Source organism: Lynx canadensis, chromosome X (assembly GCF_007474595.2).
Source record: "Lynx canadensis isolate LIC74 chromosome X, mLynCan4.pri.v2, whole genome shotgun sequence".
Taxonomy (NCBI): domain Eukaryota; kingdom Metazoa; phylum Chordata; class Mammalia; order Carnivora; family Felidae; genus Lynx; species Lynx canadensis.
Genome location: NC_044321.2, coordinates 45,729,061 through 45,747,892, shown reverse-complemented (window position 1 = coordinate 45,747,892; position 18,832 = coordinate 45,729,061). Strand labels below are relative to the sequence as shown.

The 18,832-nt window shown below is 38.0% G+C and overlaps 1 protein-coding gene across 10 annotated transcripts in view; it reads left to right on the top strand.

Annotated features, from left to right (window-relative positions):
- Nucleotides 1-18,832, top strand: part of HUWE1 (HECT, UBA and WWE domain containing E3 ubiquitin protein ligase 1) — a 172,458-nt gene that overhangs the window by 9,057 nt on the left and 144,569 nt on the right. The window contains exon 3 of one of the 10 annotated variants that reach the window (XM_030306193.1): nucleotides 2,252-2,317. The exons of the other annotated variants lie outside the window; for them this stretch is intronic. The gene's annotated coding sequence lies outside the window, so the exon portion shown is untranslated. The remainder of the gene's footprint in view (nucleotides 1-2,251; nucleotides 2,318-18,832) is intronic. 10 annotated transcript variants of the gene reach the window in all.

Here is an 18,832-nt window from a genome sequence, read left to right as displayed (position 1 = left end):
GGGCTGCTTATGTTCTGGAATGCTTTTGGAAGATTGCTTTTTTAATGATAACATTATTTGCCTGATGATTTTCTTATTCACCTGTCTTTATAGTGAAGTGTATTTCTCCTGGTCTTTGCATTTTTTTTATCTGCTAATTCTTTATTATTGCATTCTGCCAATTGAGTTCTTATAGGTGGAAAGATCTTTCAGCATAGTGATTAAAAACATGGACTTTGGAGCCAGACTCCCTGGGTTCAAGTTCTGGCTCCATTTTTTACTAGTTGTCATCTTGTGCAAATTATTTTTTTTTTAATTTTTTTTAAGGTTTATTCATTTTTGAGACAGAGAGAGAGACAGAGCATGAATGGGGGAAGGTCAGAGAGAGAGGGAGACACAGAATCTGAAACAGGCTCCAGGCTCTGAGCTGTCAGCACAGAGCCCGATGTGGGGCTCGAACTCACGGACCGCGAGATCCTGACCTGAGCCAAAGTCGGACGCCCAACCGACTGAGCCACCCAGGCACCCCTTGTGCAAATTATTTAACCTCTGTGCCACAGTTCTTAATCTGTAAAATGCTGATAATGTTACCTATTTCATAAGGTTTTGGAAAAGTATAGCTGAGTTAATGCATTTAAAATGCTTAGAATAGTAGTTTTGAAACTTCAGGGAACATCAGATTCACCTAGAGGGCTTGCTGAAGTAGATGGCTGGGTTCCAACTCCAGAGGTTCTGATCCTGTAGGTCTGGGAGGGGCCTGAGACTTTGCATTTCCAGCAGGTTCCCAGGAGTTGCTGATGTTTATGGTCATGGAATCAAGGGAATAGAACAATGCTTGGCATAGTGTTAACTTTTTTCTGGACTGATTTCTCAGTCCCTGAGTAAAACACTTTACTTTCCAGTGCTGTTTAGTACTGCTTTGAGCTGGAAGTGTTTTTAAAATCCTCTGTTGCAGTGGTTCTCAAAATGTGGTCATTCAAAATGTGTGCAACAGCAGCAGCATCTGGGAGCTTGTCAGAAATGGAAATTTTTGGGCTGTATCCCAGTCTTTATTTTAAAAGTGTGTCTTGGCTTAACTGGGGTGTCTTAGACTTTTTTTTAAAACAGTTTTGTTGAGACATAATTCCCATACCATAGAACTTGCCCATTTAAAGCGTACGGTGGTCTTCAGTGTTTTCATGGTTGTAGAGCCACTACACACCAATTTTAAAACATTTTCATCCCTAGAGGAAACCCAGTACCACCACTCATTATTTTATGTTTCTATAATTTGCCTAGTCTAGGCATATCATAGAAATAGAATCATATCATATGTAAGCAGCATTAATGTGATTAAAGTGTTTTTCTTTTATCGTAACTAATAATATACAAATAGGAAAAACCACCCCAAAACAAATTTATAGTGTAATAAATTATTTTAGGGCAAACACTTTTGTAACCATAACTCAAGAAATAGAACCTTGCCTGTTACCCTGTTAAGTCCATCCACCTGCCCATCCCAACCACAGAATCCAGAAAGTATCTCTCTGGAAAGTATCTACTGTTCTGAGTTTATAGTAATCACTTGCATTCTGTTCTGTCTTTATTATCCAAGTGTATATCCCTGGACAGTTAATTTGCTTTGTCCATTTATTTAAAACTTGATGTATTTTAAATACTTGTAACTTCCCTTTCTTTCTTTTCCTTATGCTATATCTGTTGAAGAACTCAGGCCATTTGACCTGTGGAGTTTCCCACAGACTGGATTTTGCTTATTGCCTACTCAGTACAGTTCTTACATATTCCTCTGTCCTCTATATTTCATGCAAATTGACAGTGGATCCAGAGGATTTTATAAATTTAGGTTCATTCCCTTTGGCAAGAATATTGGTGGTGTGTTCACAGCATTCATTAAGTTGTAATGATGTCTTGTGTTTTTTTTTTATATTAACAGCGATTTCTGAACATTAGTCATTGGGAATGTCAAAATGCTGATGTTCTAACTCTGTCATTTTGTTTTCATATATTAAGTCGAATAATTATAAGGTTACTCAGTGATACAGTTTGTAGGAGAAGGATAGGATTAATGATGAATTAAAAAAAATTTTTTTCTGGCCACGTATTAGTTTTGTCATGTTGGACACATTAACGTATCTTTTGCCTCATCTGGGGAAAATACATTATTTGTGGGGTTATTGGGCTTAAATGGGAAAATGTAAGTTGTTAGTACACTCTATGTGGTCAGTAGATGGTTATTTCTTTAACATACTATTTCACTTAACCCCTCCAACAGCTCAGAGATGGGCAGTCACGGTGGTGAAGTGATGGCCAGTTAGCAAAGCCTGTCTGGACCCTTCAGGTCTGTGTTGGGATCATCAGTGGTGGGGAGGAAAGGGTTGTTCTTTGGTCATTTTTGGGCTGACTCTGGCCAGTGATAACTGGGTGTTAACCAGAGTAGTTTTTTCACTTTGCCACGCATCAGGAATCACATTCATATCCTCTGAAGGGTCTTATCCAGTTCTGTGGTGATGTGTAATAATACATTGGTTGTCTTTATCTCCCTATATCTACACAGCCCCCTGTGGCTCAACTTTGTTCTGTTCATGATTCTGCTGTAACCTTAGTAACCCATAATGAGTCTTCGTAATGGTCATCAGTATCACCACTGTTAACATACTTCAGTAGCACCATACACAGATTAGAAAAGAGGTAAATATTATCCCTTTTAACATTTTATATATTCTCTGAAGTACAGCACATGGCATATAGTAAGTGTTCAGTAAATTGGAAGCCATTGTTTTTTAAATTAATGTATGTTTTTTCTTCATGTCTTAACCTCTTTTTAGTTCAGTAAGCATTTACTGAGTGTTTTTAAGTACAAGGATCTAGGGACATAAAATGAATGGTAGTTGTTCTCTTCACTGAAGAAACTCAGTTCATTTAAGGACTGGGATGATGTTTAAAGGTCCTTAGCCTTTTCCTTTATGTTAACATTTTTTCCCTGCTTTGTCCATGCATGATATAACCTATTATTTTTTAAAGCTCTCCCTAACTCTTTATCCCCAGCCTTTGAGACTGCTGATATGTGAGAAAGCCTGCAGTTGTCTTCTATGAATACTGGGTAATACCAAGAAAAACCTTTGGGTTTCAAAATGGCACATGTGATTAACACTGTGATACCAGTTTATAGTCTTCAGGTGGACCTTTAACTGGTTTCCAGTCTCCATCCTATTGCTTTGACTGTCTTCTGCTCTCTCCCTCCTCTCCCCTCCCTTCCCCTATCATTCTGCAAGATGTTTGCTGCATAAAGGTATCTGTTTTTAGAGGTATTGGGTATTGGCTCCTATACCCAATTAGTGATTTATAAAGTATGTAAAGAGACCACTGTGCTTCATATAAACTAGAATTGGAGTGTGCCTCAGGTTTCATTCTCAATTATGAAATGGTAATCAAAAAGCCTACTTCATAAGTTGCTATGAGCATTAAAGTGAGATGATGTATTATTTCAAATGTTTAAATTTTACAGTATACTACAAAGGTAAGGCCATAGTAATTTATGTAAAATAAATACTTAATAGCTATGTTACTTGGGCAAATTACTTCATCACTGAAACAGTTTCATCATCCTTTAAATGAGGGTGATGAGATATCAGTCACTCAACAAATATTTGAGGACATACCCAATAATGCTAGATACTGGGGATATAGAGGCAAGCAACTGGAGGAGGGAGGGCAGCATGGTGTACCAGGGGAGAGAGACTTGTAAATCACAGTCAAAATGATCATTACAATGAGGAGGAGTGAACAAAATGTGCTATAGCAGTTTATGGGAGGGCATCAGAAAATGTCACAAAAAAATTTATTCGAGTTAAACAAGATTTGTGAAAAGTACATCATGAACTCAAAGAAATGCTGTACAAAAATGAAGTTAGTTAAATGTATCCCAAATGAATCAGTAGCCACAACCATTATTTGATTTCTTCACAAGACTTGTGCTTTAGTTGTGTTTATTTCCTTAAGCTAGATTTTATGAGCTCCTCTAGGGTGGTGTTGTGTGCTCCTATAATAGGTATCCTGAAAGTACTAAGTAAAACGTTGGTTTGCGAGCATAATTTGTTCCGGAAACATGCTTGTAATCCAAAGCACTCATATATCAAAGTGAATTTCAAGAACCATTGACTAAGTTGGGATCATGTGACATTTGGTGTCACTTACATTGCAAGACATCGCTTGTTATTAAGTTAAAATTTATTGGAAAGGTGTGCTCGTCTTGCGGAACGCTCACAGGAAAAGTTACTCGAAATCCAAGGTTTTACTGTACTTGCATCTAAAAGGATCTTTTTCATTCACTTATATCATTTTCTACTTTCTGTTACTGAATTAATTTAGGAAAAACTAGGAAATGTGTTATTTTGGGAAAAGATTCCTACTCCCACAAAAATATTCAGTCATCATTAATATTTTGTTTGGTGTGTTCCCATCTTAATAAGAGTAACGGTTTAAAAGTAAGAGGAGCAGAAAATTAGGGATAGACTTTACCCAGAATAGGAACTAAAACTGTCTGGTAACAAGAAAAGATACTCAAATACCAGAATTGCAAACTAAAATGAGATACTTTTTAACCATTAGATTGGCAAAAAATAGTTAGATACTACCAGGTCATGGCAAAAATACAGGTGAGAGTATGGTCTTAGAATACTGCCACAAGTGGTATAAATTAATACAGCTATTTATACGGAGATAATTTTGGCAAGTTGCAAGATAGCATGTACTATATGGCGCTATTTATATATTTTTTAAAAACTAGGGTAAACTGATTATTTGGAAGGAGTAGCCAAGGCAAACTTTAGCTTTTTCTGTAATTATTCTGTAATTATTGCATTTCTTTTTCTGAGAAATTCAAAATATACTGAAGAATACAGAGAATAATATAACAAAAACCCTTTCCTTACCCACCTCTCCTGAGCTGATGATCATCTTTAACATTTATTTTTACCTTAGATCTTTTAATGGGGAGGTTTGATAAAAGGGGAAATATTTAAGAACTTTCTCCCAGCATTCCCCTCCCTACTGCTATCTTTACCACGAATTGCTTGAATTATTATATTGTGAGAATGGTATAAATTACTTATGTAAGTAGAAATTTAAAAACTATGTGATGTTCACACTATTACTTATGTAATATTGTTTGCATACTTGTTAAAAGTTTATAAAACCATTTAATAAGAGTACTTTGGGAATGGGATGTTATTTAGTCATTTGTTCATTTTATTGTAATTCTTGTTTGAAAATGCTTTCCTGACTTTAAGTAATGTTCCCCACGATTATAGAAGTATACATGGCTTACTATTGAAATAATACAGATAAGCACAGAAAATTCTTGCCATTCAGATGAATACTATTAGTATGTTGGTACGTAATATATTCTTCCAATGCTTTTCTTTATGTTTGAGTAGCATAAGCACACTTTTTTTCAAAAATTTACTCTTTGCAAAAATGTAATTCATAACCTTCCCTCCAACTTTTTATTGTGAAAATTTTCAAACATAAAAATGTTGAAAGACTAGCAAAATGAGCATCTATATCACCAACAGTTGTTAAAATTTGCCATATTTGATTTATATGTACACATGGGCATTTAATTTTTCTGAAGCATATGAAGTTAGAGTGACAGTTCATCCTTAAATCCTTTGGCAGGCATGTCTTAATCAGGACCTACAATGCCATTTATCACACCTAGGAAATTCGTTCTTTTTGTTAATATTATCTAGTATCCTGTCCATATTTACATTTCCTTGGTTATCCCCAAATTGTCTTTTTTTTTTTAGCTGTTCCCCAAACCAATATAGAAATGGTGTTTTGAAATTTGTTGTTCCCACTTAATATATTGATCTCTGTTCTGTCATAATATATACTTCTATAACATTTTTAATGGCTGGATTATATTGTGTACATGATTTATAGTTTATTAACCAACTCCCTATGTTCAAACCTTTTTAAGTCCTAGTCTTCCATGATCTTTAACAATGCTTCCTAGCACACAGTAGTCCATTTGGTAAATAAGTGCTGAGTAAAGGAAAGAAACTCAAGAGCATCCAAATGAGAAGTCTTTGTGACATTATGTTTATTTCCTTAAGAAATTTCTAGAACTGGAATGCAAAACTGTAAGACTTTTGATACTTCTCAAATTGCCCTTCAGAAATATTATCCTGCATTATTCACTGTGGTATGTTTAGCATATAATCCATGTTGACTTAGAGTATGACAGCACCTCAGGGTAAGCCCTGATACATTAGTATTAGAGAAGAGCATAAATCCGGATAGATTCAGTATCCTTGCTATAGGTGGCTCTTTCCTTACATTTATACCTACTTCCATGTTTTGTGGGGGCTAGCTTGACTCCTCCAGCCTAGAGTACCTTGCAGTCCTTTGACCTAATCTGGGTATCCATTTCCAGGCTCCTCAAATTTCCTAACTGTCTTTGCAAGGCCATCCTTAAGAGGCAGTATAGTCTGGAGAGATGCAGGTATCACTTGACAACCTTTCACATGGAGCATTTTGGTTTTTTATATTTTTATTTTTTAATTTTAGAGTGGGAGCGGGGATGAGGGGCAGAGAGAGAGAATCTCAAGCAGACTCTGCTCAGTGTGGAGCCTGATGTAGGGCTCTGTCTCACAACGGTGAGATCATGACCTGAGCCAAAGTCGGGACGCTTAACCAACTGAGCCACCCAGGTGCCCCACCAGTGACTTTAAAATGGTAGTCTTCTGGGGTGCCTGGGTGGTTCAGTCGGTTAAGTGTCCAACTTCGGCTCGGGTCATGATCTCACAGTTTGTGAGTTTGAGCCCCGCGTCAGGCTCTGTGCTGACAGCTCAGAGCTTGGAGCCTGCTTCGGATTCTGTGTCTCCCTCTCTCTCTGCCCCTCCCCTGCTTATGCTCTGTCTCAAAAATAAATAAAACATTAAAAAAAAATTTAAAAATGGTAGTCTTCTCCAGGTCTAACAGAAGAGCTGAGAAAGAACCTGTATTTGATATTATCCATATCAAACTCATTTTTTTAAAGTTTATTTAATATTGAGAGAGAGAGAGACAGCACAAGTGGGGGAGGGGCAGAGAGAGAGGGAAACAGAGAATCCCAAGCAGGCTCTCTGCATTGTCAGCACACAGCCTGATGCAGGGCTTGAACTCATGAAACCGTGAGATCATGATCTGAGCCAAAACCAAGAGTAGGATGCTTAACTGACTGGCGCCTCATCAGACTCCTTATTTTTTAGGCTCAGGTTAGGGGAAGTGATTTGTCCAAGATAACAAATGTTGCTGATTAGTTGTGGAGTTGGGTGTCAAACCCAGGTGAACCTATTTTCACTGTGCTCTATCTTTTCTTGAAACTGAACTGAATCAGTTTCTAAATATTCCAGCAGATACCATCCATAGAAGTGCAGAATAAGTGGCCCCTTCCTATAAGAAAGTTACCCCTCATAATCGGGAAATTTTAGGGAAGTAGAAAGGTAAATGAGAAAAAGCAAAGAAAGCTCAGTTTCTTTGTCCTTTTGACTGTGGTGGCTACTTTTCAACACGGGGATCAATTTTGAGCTCTTTCATGGGACAATTCAATTTGGCTATGTGTGTTACCATGCATATTTATGGATGCCATAAGCCTGTAGATAGGACTGGATTTCCTATTTGTAAAACTTTCAAATTAATGTTTTCTAAGCTCATCTTTTTTCCCTTTTCAAACATTTTAAATTATAAAAGTAACGTGTTTACTGTTAAAAGATTCAAACAAAATATTTTATTTAAAAATTAGTGTCCCTGTCCTTCCCCAAATGATAGTCTTGTTTTATTCATACCACATTTCAAAAATCTTCTGACAATTTGTGTATATTCTTTTATACCTTTTAGCATCTACATACTGTGCTTATCTATTTATGTGCTATGTGTATTTTTATGTTAAAACATACAGCTCAACTCCATTCTTTTTAATGGTTGCGTTGAATTTCAGAGCATGGATCTAGTATAATTTAATCACTCCCTACTGTTGAGCCTTAGAAGTAGAATCATTCTGGGTCAGAGTGGTACCATTTAAATTTTTTATCAGTACTGCCAAAATGACCTCCAGAAAGGCTATACTGAATTACCATTCTGAACAGCAGTGTCTTTCAGTGCCCTTTTCTCCACATATATCTGCCAAAACAAGATACTGTTGATCTTTTTATTTTTAATTTTAACCAGTCTGATAAATGAGAAATAGCACCTTCTTGGTTTGGTTAGAATTTTTGTAAGGATTAGGATGAGCAAATGTTACATCCTCTGTAAATTGCAAGTTTTTGCCCTTTTTATCTTATTTTAATGTTTTATGTATTTTGAGAGAGAGCAAGAGTACAAGTGGGGGGGGCAGAGAAGGGGAGAGAGAATCCCAAGCAGGCTCCGCTCTGTCAGCAAAGAGCCTAATGCAGGGCTCCATCCCATGAACCATGAGATCATGACCTGAGCCGAAATCAAGAGTCAGATGCTTAACCAACTGAGCCACCCAGGTGCCCCAAATTTGTGCTCTTTTACTTTCAGTCAGATTATCTTACTATGTTTTGGGAGTTCTTTGTATATTAGAAATAAATTTTTTGCCAAGATTAAAAGAATATTTACATGCATTATCTTCTAATACATTTACAGTTTAGCTTTTTGTGTTTAAGTAATAATGTGAAGTAGGTGTGTGCTTTTATTTTTGTCCAAATGGTTAACGGGTAGTTCCTATTTTATCTTGGGAAAGACTATTTGGTTTTTGAATATATGTTCAGCTTAAAACTGAATTATTTGGGAAAGTGTAGTTTGTTAAAACATAAAAGTTGGAACTTGTGCCAAATAGAAAACTGGCTTGGTTACTTTTTGGTCTTTAGTTTTTGAGAATAATTCAAATTGTTCATGTTTAATATTTAACATTTGTCTTGAACTGGAAATAGTGCTTTAAGAGATTGTAATTACTTTATTTTCATTTTATATGTTTGAGGCCCAGATTATCCTAAGGTCACAAAGTTAGTTGGTGGCAGGGAATTAGAGTACCTTTGCATATTATTCATTCGTTTTCAGCAAACATCTTTCGTGTTATAGACATAAATGTTTTAAAGCAGCAGATTGTTCACATTATTTGGCTTAATTAAAGGACATTGGAAATGAGTGTATGCCAGTCTGTGTATCGTGCCATTAAATTTACTCAGCCAGTTTTGTCTATATGCTGGGACATAATTTTTTTTTTCTAAAAGTGTTGTTTTAAGTTTTCTTGTCAATGAACTAATTTCAGCCTCATAAAAATCCTATGAGGTTGGAGTTATTTTATACTGAGAGGAGTTTGCTGCCCTGTTGATAATTGCTCTAATTATTGTTCTTTTAAATCATATAAAAGAATCTTGGTCTCTCTTCCTTCTAAATTCATTTGAACCAGCTCAAAATAATTGAGATACACTTAAAATCTCTGATTCTTAAGTTGTATGGCCCAGACAGTAGTTAGTAGACTGTTTAATCTTTGGAGAACTTATAACTAACTTGAGAACGAGATCCAGAGCTGCTCGGTCTCATCAAAGTTGAGTTTAATTTTTTGGTTCATGTCAGTACTTTAATATTCTAGAGATTGATATATGCCTAATATTCTCTTTCATGTTCAGATAACATGTAGAAGGGTTGAAAAGACCAGCTCTTCCTTGCTTTTGATTCTTTCTGTTTGTAATATCTGTCATAAGATTGTTACCCTTAGGGGCGCCTGGGTGGCTTAGTTGGTTAAGCGCCTGGCTTTGGCTCAGGTCATTATCTCGCAGTTTGTGGGTTCAAGCCCTGTGTCAGGCTCTGTGCTGACAGCTCAGAGCCTGGAGCTTGTTTCAGATTTTGTGTCTCCCTCTCTCTGCCCCTCCCCTGCTTGATCTCTGTCGCTCGCTCTCTCAAAAATAAACATTAAAGAAAAGATTGTTGCCCTGAGATTAATCTGGAACTACAAGAACTAGAACAGGGGCGCCTGGGTGGCTCAGTTGGTTAAGCGTCTGACTCTTGGTTTCAGCTCAGGTCATGATCTCACAGTTTCATGAGTTTGAGCCCTGCATCAGGCACTGTGCTGACAGTGTGCAGCCTGCTTGGGATTCTCTCTCTCCTCTCTCTGCCCCTCCCCTGCTCTGTCTCTCTCTCAAAATAAATTTAAAAATTTTTTAAATACAGGGGCGCCTGGGTGGCGCAGTCGGTTAAGCGTCCGACTTCAGCCAGGTCACGATCTCGCGGTCCGTGAGTTCGAGCCCCGCGTCAGGCTCTGGGCTGATGGCTCGGAGCCTGGAGCCTGTTTCCGATTCTGTGTCTCCCTCTCTCTCTGCCCCTCCCCCATTCATGCTCTGTCTCTCTCTGTCCCAAAAGTAAATAAAAAACGTTGAAAAAAAAAATTAAAAAAAAAATTTTTTTTAAATACAAATAAAAGAACTAGAGCAAAAAATAATATGGCTTATTCATTGCCAGATACAGTCCTTTGAGATGGACTATGTTGTTTATTTTACAGAGGTTACCCATTCATAGAGGTATAGGAACTTGTGTAAGATCATACAGCTAGTAAATGGAATTTAAGCCCAGTCCCATTCAACTCCCAGGCCTTTGTACTGTGCTGTTGTCCTCTACTTCATTTTGACTTTTCTTCCAGTAGTATTCCTCAATTTCTACCTTTAAAGTTAAATAATCCACAATGTACGGTAGCAAGTAAATATGTTACTGAGGTCTCTTCTCTCCCCATACAGATACATCTTTTGTTAGACTATTTTTAGGCATTAAACTTAGCTTTTATTTAGAAATATACTTAATCTAGCCTTTTATTTTTTTAATTTTTTATGTTTATTTATTTTTGAAAGATAGAGACACCGCACAAGCAGGGGTGGGGCAGAGAGAGGAGAGAGAGAATCCCAAGCAGGTGTACCTGTTACCCCCTCTCTAGGGGGACACAGAATCTGAAGCAGGCTCCAGGCTCTGAGCTGTCAGCACAGAGCTCGACACGGGGCTCAAACTCATGAACTGCGAGATCGTGACCTGAGCCAAAGTCGGATGCTCAACTGACTGAGCCACCCAGGCGCCCCTAATCTAGCCTTTTAACAGGTTTGTGCCTCTTCTACCTTTCTTCAGGATATGGGACTAGAGGATTTTATCCAGGAATACAGAATTCCCTCTTACACAGAGGAGGTTTAATCTTGAGAGATGCTGTATATTTCTTTGTAAATCCAGGGATATGAGACAGTTGGAGCTGAATAATGCAAAAGGGTTGGAATTCTGTTCTTCGGTTTCCTGTACTTTTTGTATTTGACAGTAGCCTATTGTGGCTTTAGAGGCAAAAACCATATGCCTGTGTTTCATTAAGTGAAAGTGAAAACAATGTAGTCATTAAGCAGGCTATGTCTTGGAGATCTTTTCTGTGGGGTGATGGTTCCTAATGTTTCAGGTCATAGATCTCTTTAAGAAGCCAGTGAAAGCTATAAACTGTGTTCTCAGAAAAATACCAACATATGCAGAAACTTTCCATAGAACTTCAGAATTATTGTGGGGATCCCTTGGTATAGGACAAGAGGAAATGTTTTGATTATGTCCAAATTGCTGTGTTGTTTGTTTTTATATTTTCGTGTATATGTTGATCCAGATATAAAGCACTATGCCCGCAAAGTGATACTGGGCTAATTGTTTCACTTTTGCCGAAGCTGTACTCTGCTTTATGCAACGTGAATCTCTAAAAATCCAAATTTTTAAAAAATCAAGAGAATTGTGGTTGGTGTTATATAAGGATTTATTTTATGTATTCTGTTGCTCTCTTGTAATTGTGTTTCTGGCTTTGCTTTGGCCACCAGGAAGTTGTAATTTCATTGTGCATTTTCATGTACTTTTTGTTGCTTTTATGTGATCATTGCTTCTAGTTTTCCTTTTTCTCTGATTTACATTTCTGAACACCTGGCTATCTCCTAACACCTATTGCAATGCCCTGTGTGTAGTGCATTCATACCTATATGTTGAATAGAATATATGCAGAATAAATGAATCATAAATTGGTTTCCTCAGTTGAAAATTTCACCAAGAGTGTGACTTGGATTTTTAGCTTCCTTAAACATTTACTGGATAGTCCTTCATGTATTATTCTAATAAGTGACGGTTCCTATTCTGGTGACAGTAAAGATAAATAGACACAGTCCCACTCATGCAGAACCTACCCTAGTGGGGAGACTGATATGTAAATACAGAGGTGTGTTGATTGAGGATATATGCAGTACACAGTGGGGGCACAAAGGAGGGAGTGATCAATTTTACTCTGGGGAAGAGGGTATCTGAAAAGCTTCATAGAAGTGACATTTAAGCTGAGCTCTAGGGGATATGCAGAGAGCAGCCATTTTAGCAGAAAGCACAATCTGAATCAAGGTATTAAAAGTCTTGTATGTTAGGGGAACTATAAAAAGCTTCGCATGGTTAAAGCACTGGGGAGCCAAGGGTAGTAATATGTAATGTTGTGGCCCTGGTAAGAGAGGTGAGCAGGGACCAGGTCTTGGATGCTGGGTTAGGTAAGGAGTTAGCACTTGATGATGTAGGTAGATTTTGAGTTTGAGGAGATTGCTCTGGTAGTGATGTGGAAGATAGAATGGAGGGACCTGGCAGGATAAAGTCTTAATTTAAATTTAATTTATGAGATTTTCAAACATGTACAAAAGTTAGAGAATAACATAATGAACCTGGGTGTACCTGTTACCCAGCTTCAGCAGTTATCAACACATGGCTATTCTTGCTTTATTTATACCCCATTCTTTTAAAGAAAATTCCTAAATCAGTTACAAATAGGCAAAGCACAATTAATACTATCTAACAAAGCAGCTCTTACATCTGGCTGTGCAACTAGATCACCTATGTAGCTTGAGAAAAAAGTTCCCACCTCCTATTTACTGAGTCAGATACTTGTGTGGCCTGACATTTTTAGTTCTTAAAATGAGTCTCAGATGATTTTGTACAGCCAGGGTTGAGAACTCTGGATTTAATTTTTAAGTAAATTGTTTTTAAGATAATTTTTAAGCAGCTTAATTTCTGGCAGATGTTTTTTCTGAACTCAACTGAATGTTGCCTGTGGCCCTTCTGGGTGAAGTTCACCTATTAGAAAGTGGCACACTTTTTTTACGGTTAAGTTCTTAATATTAGTTTGAATAGAGAGTATTAGTTTAAAGGCTGATGTCTTAATTTTCGGTAGATGTGGGCAAGACTGAAAGAAAACGCATTTGCATCTTTGAAATTGGATATGATGAAAAGGAAATAACCATTGTTACAATTGATCTCTTACACCAAATCCAGCCACAAGTAAGGAAGGGGATGTGAGACAGATCAGTCTTAGTGTACTAGGATTATTCCAGAGCACTAGTTGAAAATGCATAGACAAGGAATCTCTTCCTGTCTTCCTTAATTTACATAATTTTCATGCTGGCATTACTCTTTGTTTTTTTTTTTTTTTGTTTGTTTGTTTTTTGGTCATTGTTGGGAATGCTAAGAAGGGGCTGCTTGGCATGCTGCCATTTCCTTTCTTCTGGCGAAACTGATCTGTGACTTTGGTGAGCCCTGTTTTGTTGCCTGATTTTTCTGATGCCAGTTTGTCTCTATTAAGTAATTGGGAGTAATGACCAAAAGGATAACTCTTAGATCTGCAGCTTCCCAGGGCTGTAGGGTAGAGCAAATGTAGGGGATGCATTCTCAGACACCATTCTTTTCTTTTTAATTTTTTAAAATGTTTACTTATTTTTGAGAGAGACAGAGCATGAACGGAGGAAGGGGCAGAGAGAGAGGGAGACACAGAATCCAAAGCAGGCTCTAGGCTCTGAGCTATTAGCACAGAGCCCAATGCGAGGCTTGAACCCACGAACCATGAGATCATGACCTGAGCTGAAGTTAGACCCTTCACTGACTGAGCCAACCCAGGTGACCCTCTCACACACCATTCTTACCTCCAGAGTCGGTATTGGAGGTTTCAGATTCCTCATCCTTGGTATCCCTGCAAGAGATTTTTTTGAGTATACTGCAGAGCAAAGATATACACTTACTTGAGGTATATAGTGTTTACAGATTTTGAAGGAGAATCAACCAGGGTAATTTCCAGATTTGTCTTGAGTGAATAAAAGCTATTTTTTGGTTGCTTTATTACTACATTTTACTATCAGTGTCCAATAAAATCTAGGTCAGCAATCCTCAGGGTCATGTTTTATTTATATGGCCAAGGATAGGGTTATTGGTGTCTATAGGAGGGTTTTGGCAGGATGGGCTATGTATATAGACATTTTGTGTACTATAGAGTTGTGGAGCAGATTTGGTTTTAATCCAGCTCTACCACTTACTGAGTATGTGGCTACTCTTGGCCTTAGTAAACTGGGAACAGTCTTCAAGTTGTTACAGCTTCATACAAGGATTAGAGATAACGCATAGTTAGGTGGTCAGTAAATATTAGCTGATGTTATTATGATGACACATGGGTTCTGTGATTATTTGTTGGATGGATATTAATGTAAATAATCAGAAACTAGACTGGATGGAAATGTGCCCCCTTTAAGAAATCAGTTAATGTGCTGTCTGTGCCTTCCTAATCAAACAGTGTATAGCAGGCTGGATTTCAAAATTCACTTCACTGCTTCCTGAGATAATGGATGGTCCAGGCAGTTCTCACCTGAATTTTCTTTCAGAGACTCTTAGAGGCAAAGGCTTTTGCTTTGTGGTACATTGGAGGTTAGGGTTCTCTAAAGCATTTTTTGTTTACAAACGGCCATAATGCTTTTCCATGATTTCAAGGGGAATTTTAGGCTGACTCAGATTCAACCATACTCCCATACATGTTTGAAGCATTTCTTAACCTACCAATACTAAATCAATAAATATTGAGTGCTTGCTGTGTGCTAAACTCCAGGATTAAACAGCAGAGTGTATAGGAAAGAAGCTCCAAGAGCAGGCAGCAGCCACTCCAGGGCATTTGTTTAGATGATATTGTTCTTAATTTGATTCATGCCATTTGGAATAGGGGCCACTCTTTTCAACCTTAAGAAAAATTGTACAAAAGGAAAATTCTTACTATAAATGGATGCATGATTATAGAAAGGTTGGAAGGACCTGGAAAGCGTGAAGCATAAATAAATAAAAACCGTGTTATCATGCCACCTAGAGGCAACCACTGATAATGTATTTTTTTTTTTAATCTTGCTCCCAGGTTTGTGGGGTTTTGTGTGTATGCTTGTTTTAAACTTCCTCACCCTTGTGGCAAACATTTTGTCATTAATAGGGACGTGATAGGTACAGGGTACAATGTAAGCACATACAGAGATAGTCAAGTATTAAGAGATTGGGGAGAGGATTGTCATAATTCTCGTTAGTACTTGTGCTTTCAAAATCCAGATAAAGTGTTCATTATGTTAAGGTGAAATAGTGAGAGGTTTAAGGGTCCCCTACCCTCAACTTTCTTAGGGATTTTCTTTCTGTTACCTCCTCTTGCCCTCTACCTTTCAGTGACCCCATAATTCTCTGCTTGCATTTACAGCCACCTTTTCAGAAGAGTTTTCTACACGTTCCATCTGTATTGCCTCGCTTTCCATTGGTTCCCTGACTCACTCCAGTCTGGCTTCCCTTCCCACCATCCCCCTGAAACTATTGTTGGTCAAGTTATCTCTACCCCCAATTTCAACATACATTTTTCGGGACATACCTCATTTCGACATTGGACACAATAGATCAGTCTGGCCATCTTTTGTCTTTCATGATAGCATAATGAACTAGTTTTGCTTCTACCTCACCAACCTCGCCTTTTCTGGTAGATTGGGGTGCCTGGGTAGCTCAGTCAGTTAAGCGTCTGACTCTTGATCTCGGCTCAGGTTATTATCTTGCCATTCGTGAGATCGAGCCTCGCGCCAGGCTCCACACTGAGAGTGTGGAGCCTGCTTGGGATTCTCTCTCCCTTTCTGCTTTCCCCCTTCCCTGCTTGTACGTGAGCGCTCGCGCTCTCTCTCTCTCTCTCTCTCTCTCAAAATAAACATTAAAAAAAACTGTTGTATCAAGTAGGAACTTAGTTCTGGGCCTCTTTCCTTCCTTCTTTTTAAGTCATCATCTCCAGACCCATGACTTCAAATACTGTCTATATGCTGACAGTCACAGATTTTTATTCTCAGTGTGTACTTCTTTCATGAACTTCATTCTGTAAATATTTGTCTACCTATCATGTGGAAGATGCTGTGCTACATGCCAAGAGCTTAATACTGTAGAAAGTCAGACTAGTTATATTGATACTTGCTATGAGAGAAACAAGCAAGGTAGTGTAATTGAAAAATAACAGACCAGCTTTAGGTGGGTTGCCATGGGAAGCCACTTTGGGTCTTAAAGTCACTCCTTAAAAGGAACTAGCTGAGGGAAGAATAGGTGTGTTGGAGCAGAAGCATTCCAGTGGAATAGCAGTTGTAAAGGTCTAGAGGCCAGAAGGAACTTAAAGCATTCTAGAAACTAAATGGAAAGACCAAAGTGGTAGTGCAAAAAGGAGATTGGAGAGAATTGCAGGAACTAAATCATGCCAGAGCCCTGAGACTCATGGTTAGAGTTGGGATATAATTTTAGGGAAACTGTTGAAAGGTTTTAAGCAAGGAAGTAACATGAGCTGACTTATGTTTTAAGATTATTTTTGCTGCTCTCTGGAGAATGGATTGGATGAAAGTGAGTATGGAAGTGAGATCAGTTATCCCTGTTTCACAGTTGAGGAAACAGAAGTGCACAGAGGCTGATTGTCCACGCTCATACAGTGAGTAAGTGATACAGCAGGGATTCTAACCTGGGTTTCCTGATTTTGAGCCTGTTTTCTGATCTGGTGCTTCTCAAACTTTAAATATATTAATCACCTGAAGATCTCATTAAAATACAGGTTGATTCTTCAGCTCTGGGTGAGATTCTGCATTTTTAATAATTCTCAGATGATGTCAGTGCTGCTGATCCTTCAGCCATACTTTGAATTGTAAGGCTAACCTGCCACTGTACTCAACTGCTATTGAGCCAGCTTGGAAATTACTCCTCTGCTTTTAAGCTAATTCAGTATTGAAAGTCATTCTAAATTTTATCACCTGGAGGTGGTTACACAGAGTGAGTTGCCCTTTAAAGAGTGACTTCTCCTCAGTATATATTAAGTGAACACCCTTGCCTTGATGTAAACAAACCCTGTAAAACCAAGATTAGAAACCTCAAAGGTAAATGAAGTTTGGGGGAAAGGAGGAAGGGAAAAAAGAAATGGTTAATTAAATAGAAGTGTTAAGTAATGTATAGCTGTGGATGGTGGTTCATAATTCATTAATTTCCTTAAAGTTGATCTTTAAACCTTATTTTAGGAAGAAATCTTTAATTACCTGTAAAGATTGCTTGGTGCTCAGAGTTCTGGTCTGAACCAACAAAGGCAATAGGCCATTTCCAGAGATTTGTTTAGAACTAATTTCTTTTTGTTAGAGGCTTTTTTATGTAATAGGATTTTAACTTGTTTAACTTCTAAGCATTAGGTAGAACTCATTCCCTGGTCATTAGTATGATTTGACGGTATCTCAGCTTCTCACATTGTGCCCCAGCTTCCTGTCTTGCAGTAATTTTCTGAATAGGATCTAACAGTGTAGAAGAATCTGTCACAAATACATGTTTTCATCTGCAGGAATTTATTGTAATAAAACTAGTAAAGTGGGGCGCCTGGGTGGCTCAGTTGGTTAAGCATCCGACTTTGGTTCAGATCATGATCTCACTGTCTGTGAGTTCGAGCCCTGCATTGGGCTCTCCACTGAGCGCTCAGAGCCTGGAGCCTGCTTCGGATTCTGTCTCTCTCCTTCTCTCTGCCCCTCCCCTGCTCTCTCTCTTTTAAATAAATAAACATTAAAAAAATAAATAAAACTAGTAAAGCGAACAGCATGTTACTAAAGCATGGACTTGGGAGCCAAAAAGGCCTAGATTTAAATCTTGGTGCCAACTAGCTAGACAAGCCACTTAATTTCTCTGAGCCTTTGTTTTTCTATCTGTAAATGGGACAAAACTTGGTTTGAGTGGTGAGGATTGTATGAAAGACTATTATATGAAGACTCTAGGCAGCATGTCTCAAAGTTTGTTCTTTGGGATACTTACATTCATGGACTTCGAGTAGATAACACTTGAAAAAATTGTTCTGTGGCCTAATAAGTTTCCTTTACCCAAGGTTTCTTGGAGCCATTAGTAACGTAAGTCAGCCACCTAACTATTCTAAAGGAAAATGCCTTTTGTACTTCCATTTGTAACATTTCGCAAGTTACTAAAACCTTGTCTTCCTTCATGGAGCAAAATGATCTAAAATGCTTTAGGAAACACCAACCTGAGTATTGTCTGGCTTATAGTGAGTGCTCAAAAAATACTTTCCCTTCCCACTGTGAAACTAGCTTAGAATAACTAGGGGGAAAAAACTTTTGAAATTTTCTTAATTGATGTCTCATGGACCGTGATACCTTTCTTTTTCAAACTATAGGTGTTTCTTGCAACAAAATTATATAAACAGGTTAACATTGCACTTGTTTGGGGGAACATGTGTGTTCATTCATTTGTTTTGGACTGGTTATTTGATTGGGTGCCTATCATCTGAATCTGTTTATGAAAAGTTTGGAGCCCAAACACTGGAAACTGAAAAAATACTTGCTCTCCCTGAACCTTGACAATTATGGCCTGGACTTACCCCTGTACTTTACCAATCAGATGCTCACACTTGGAACTTTTGGTGTCTAGAGCCATTGATGCAAATAACCTGAGACTGTTCAGAAATCATTCTACCACCGGGGTAGCTTCTAGGTCTCCAGAGTCTGGTGTTGACAGTAGAGGCACCCCCAGCTAAGCT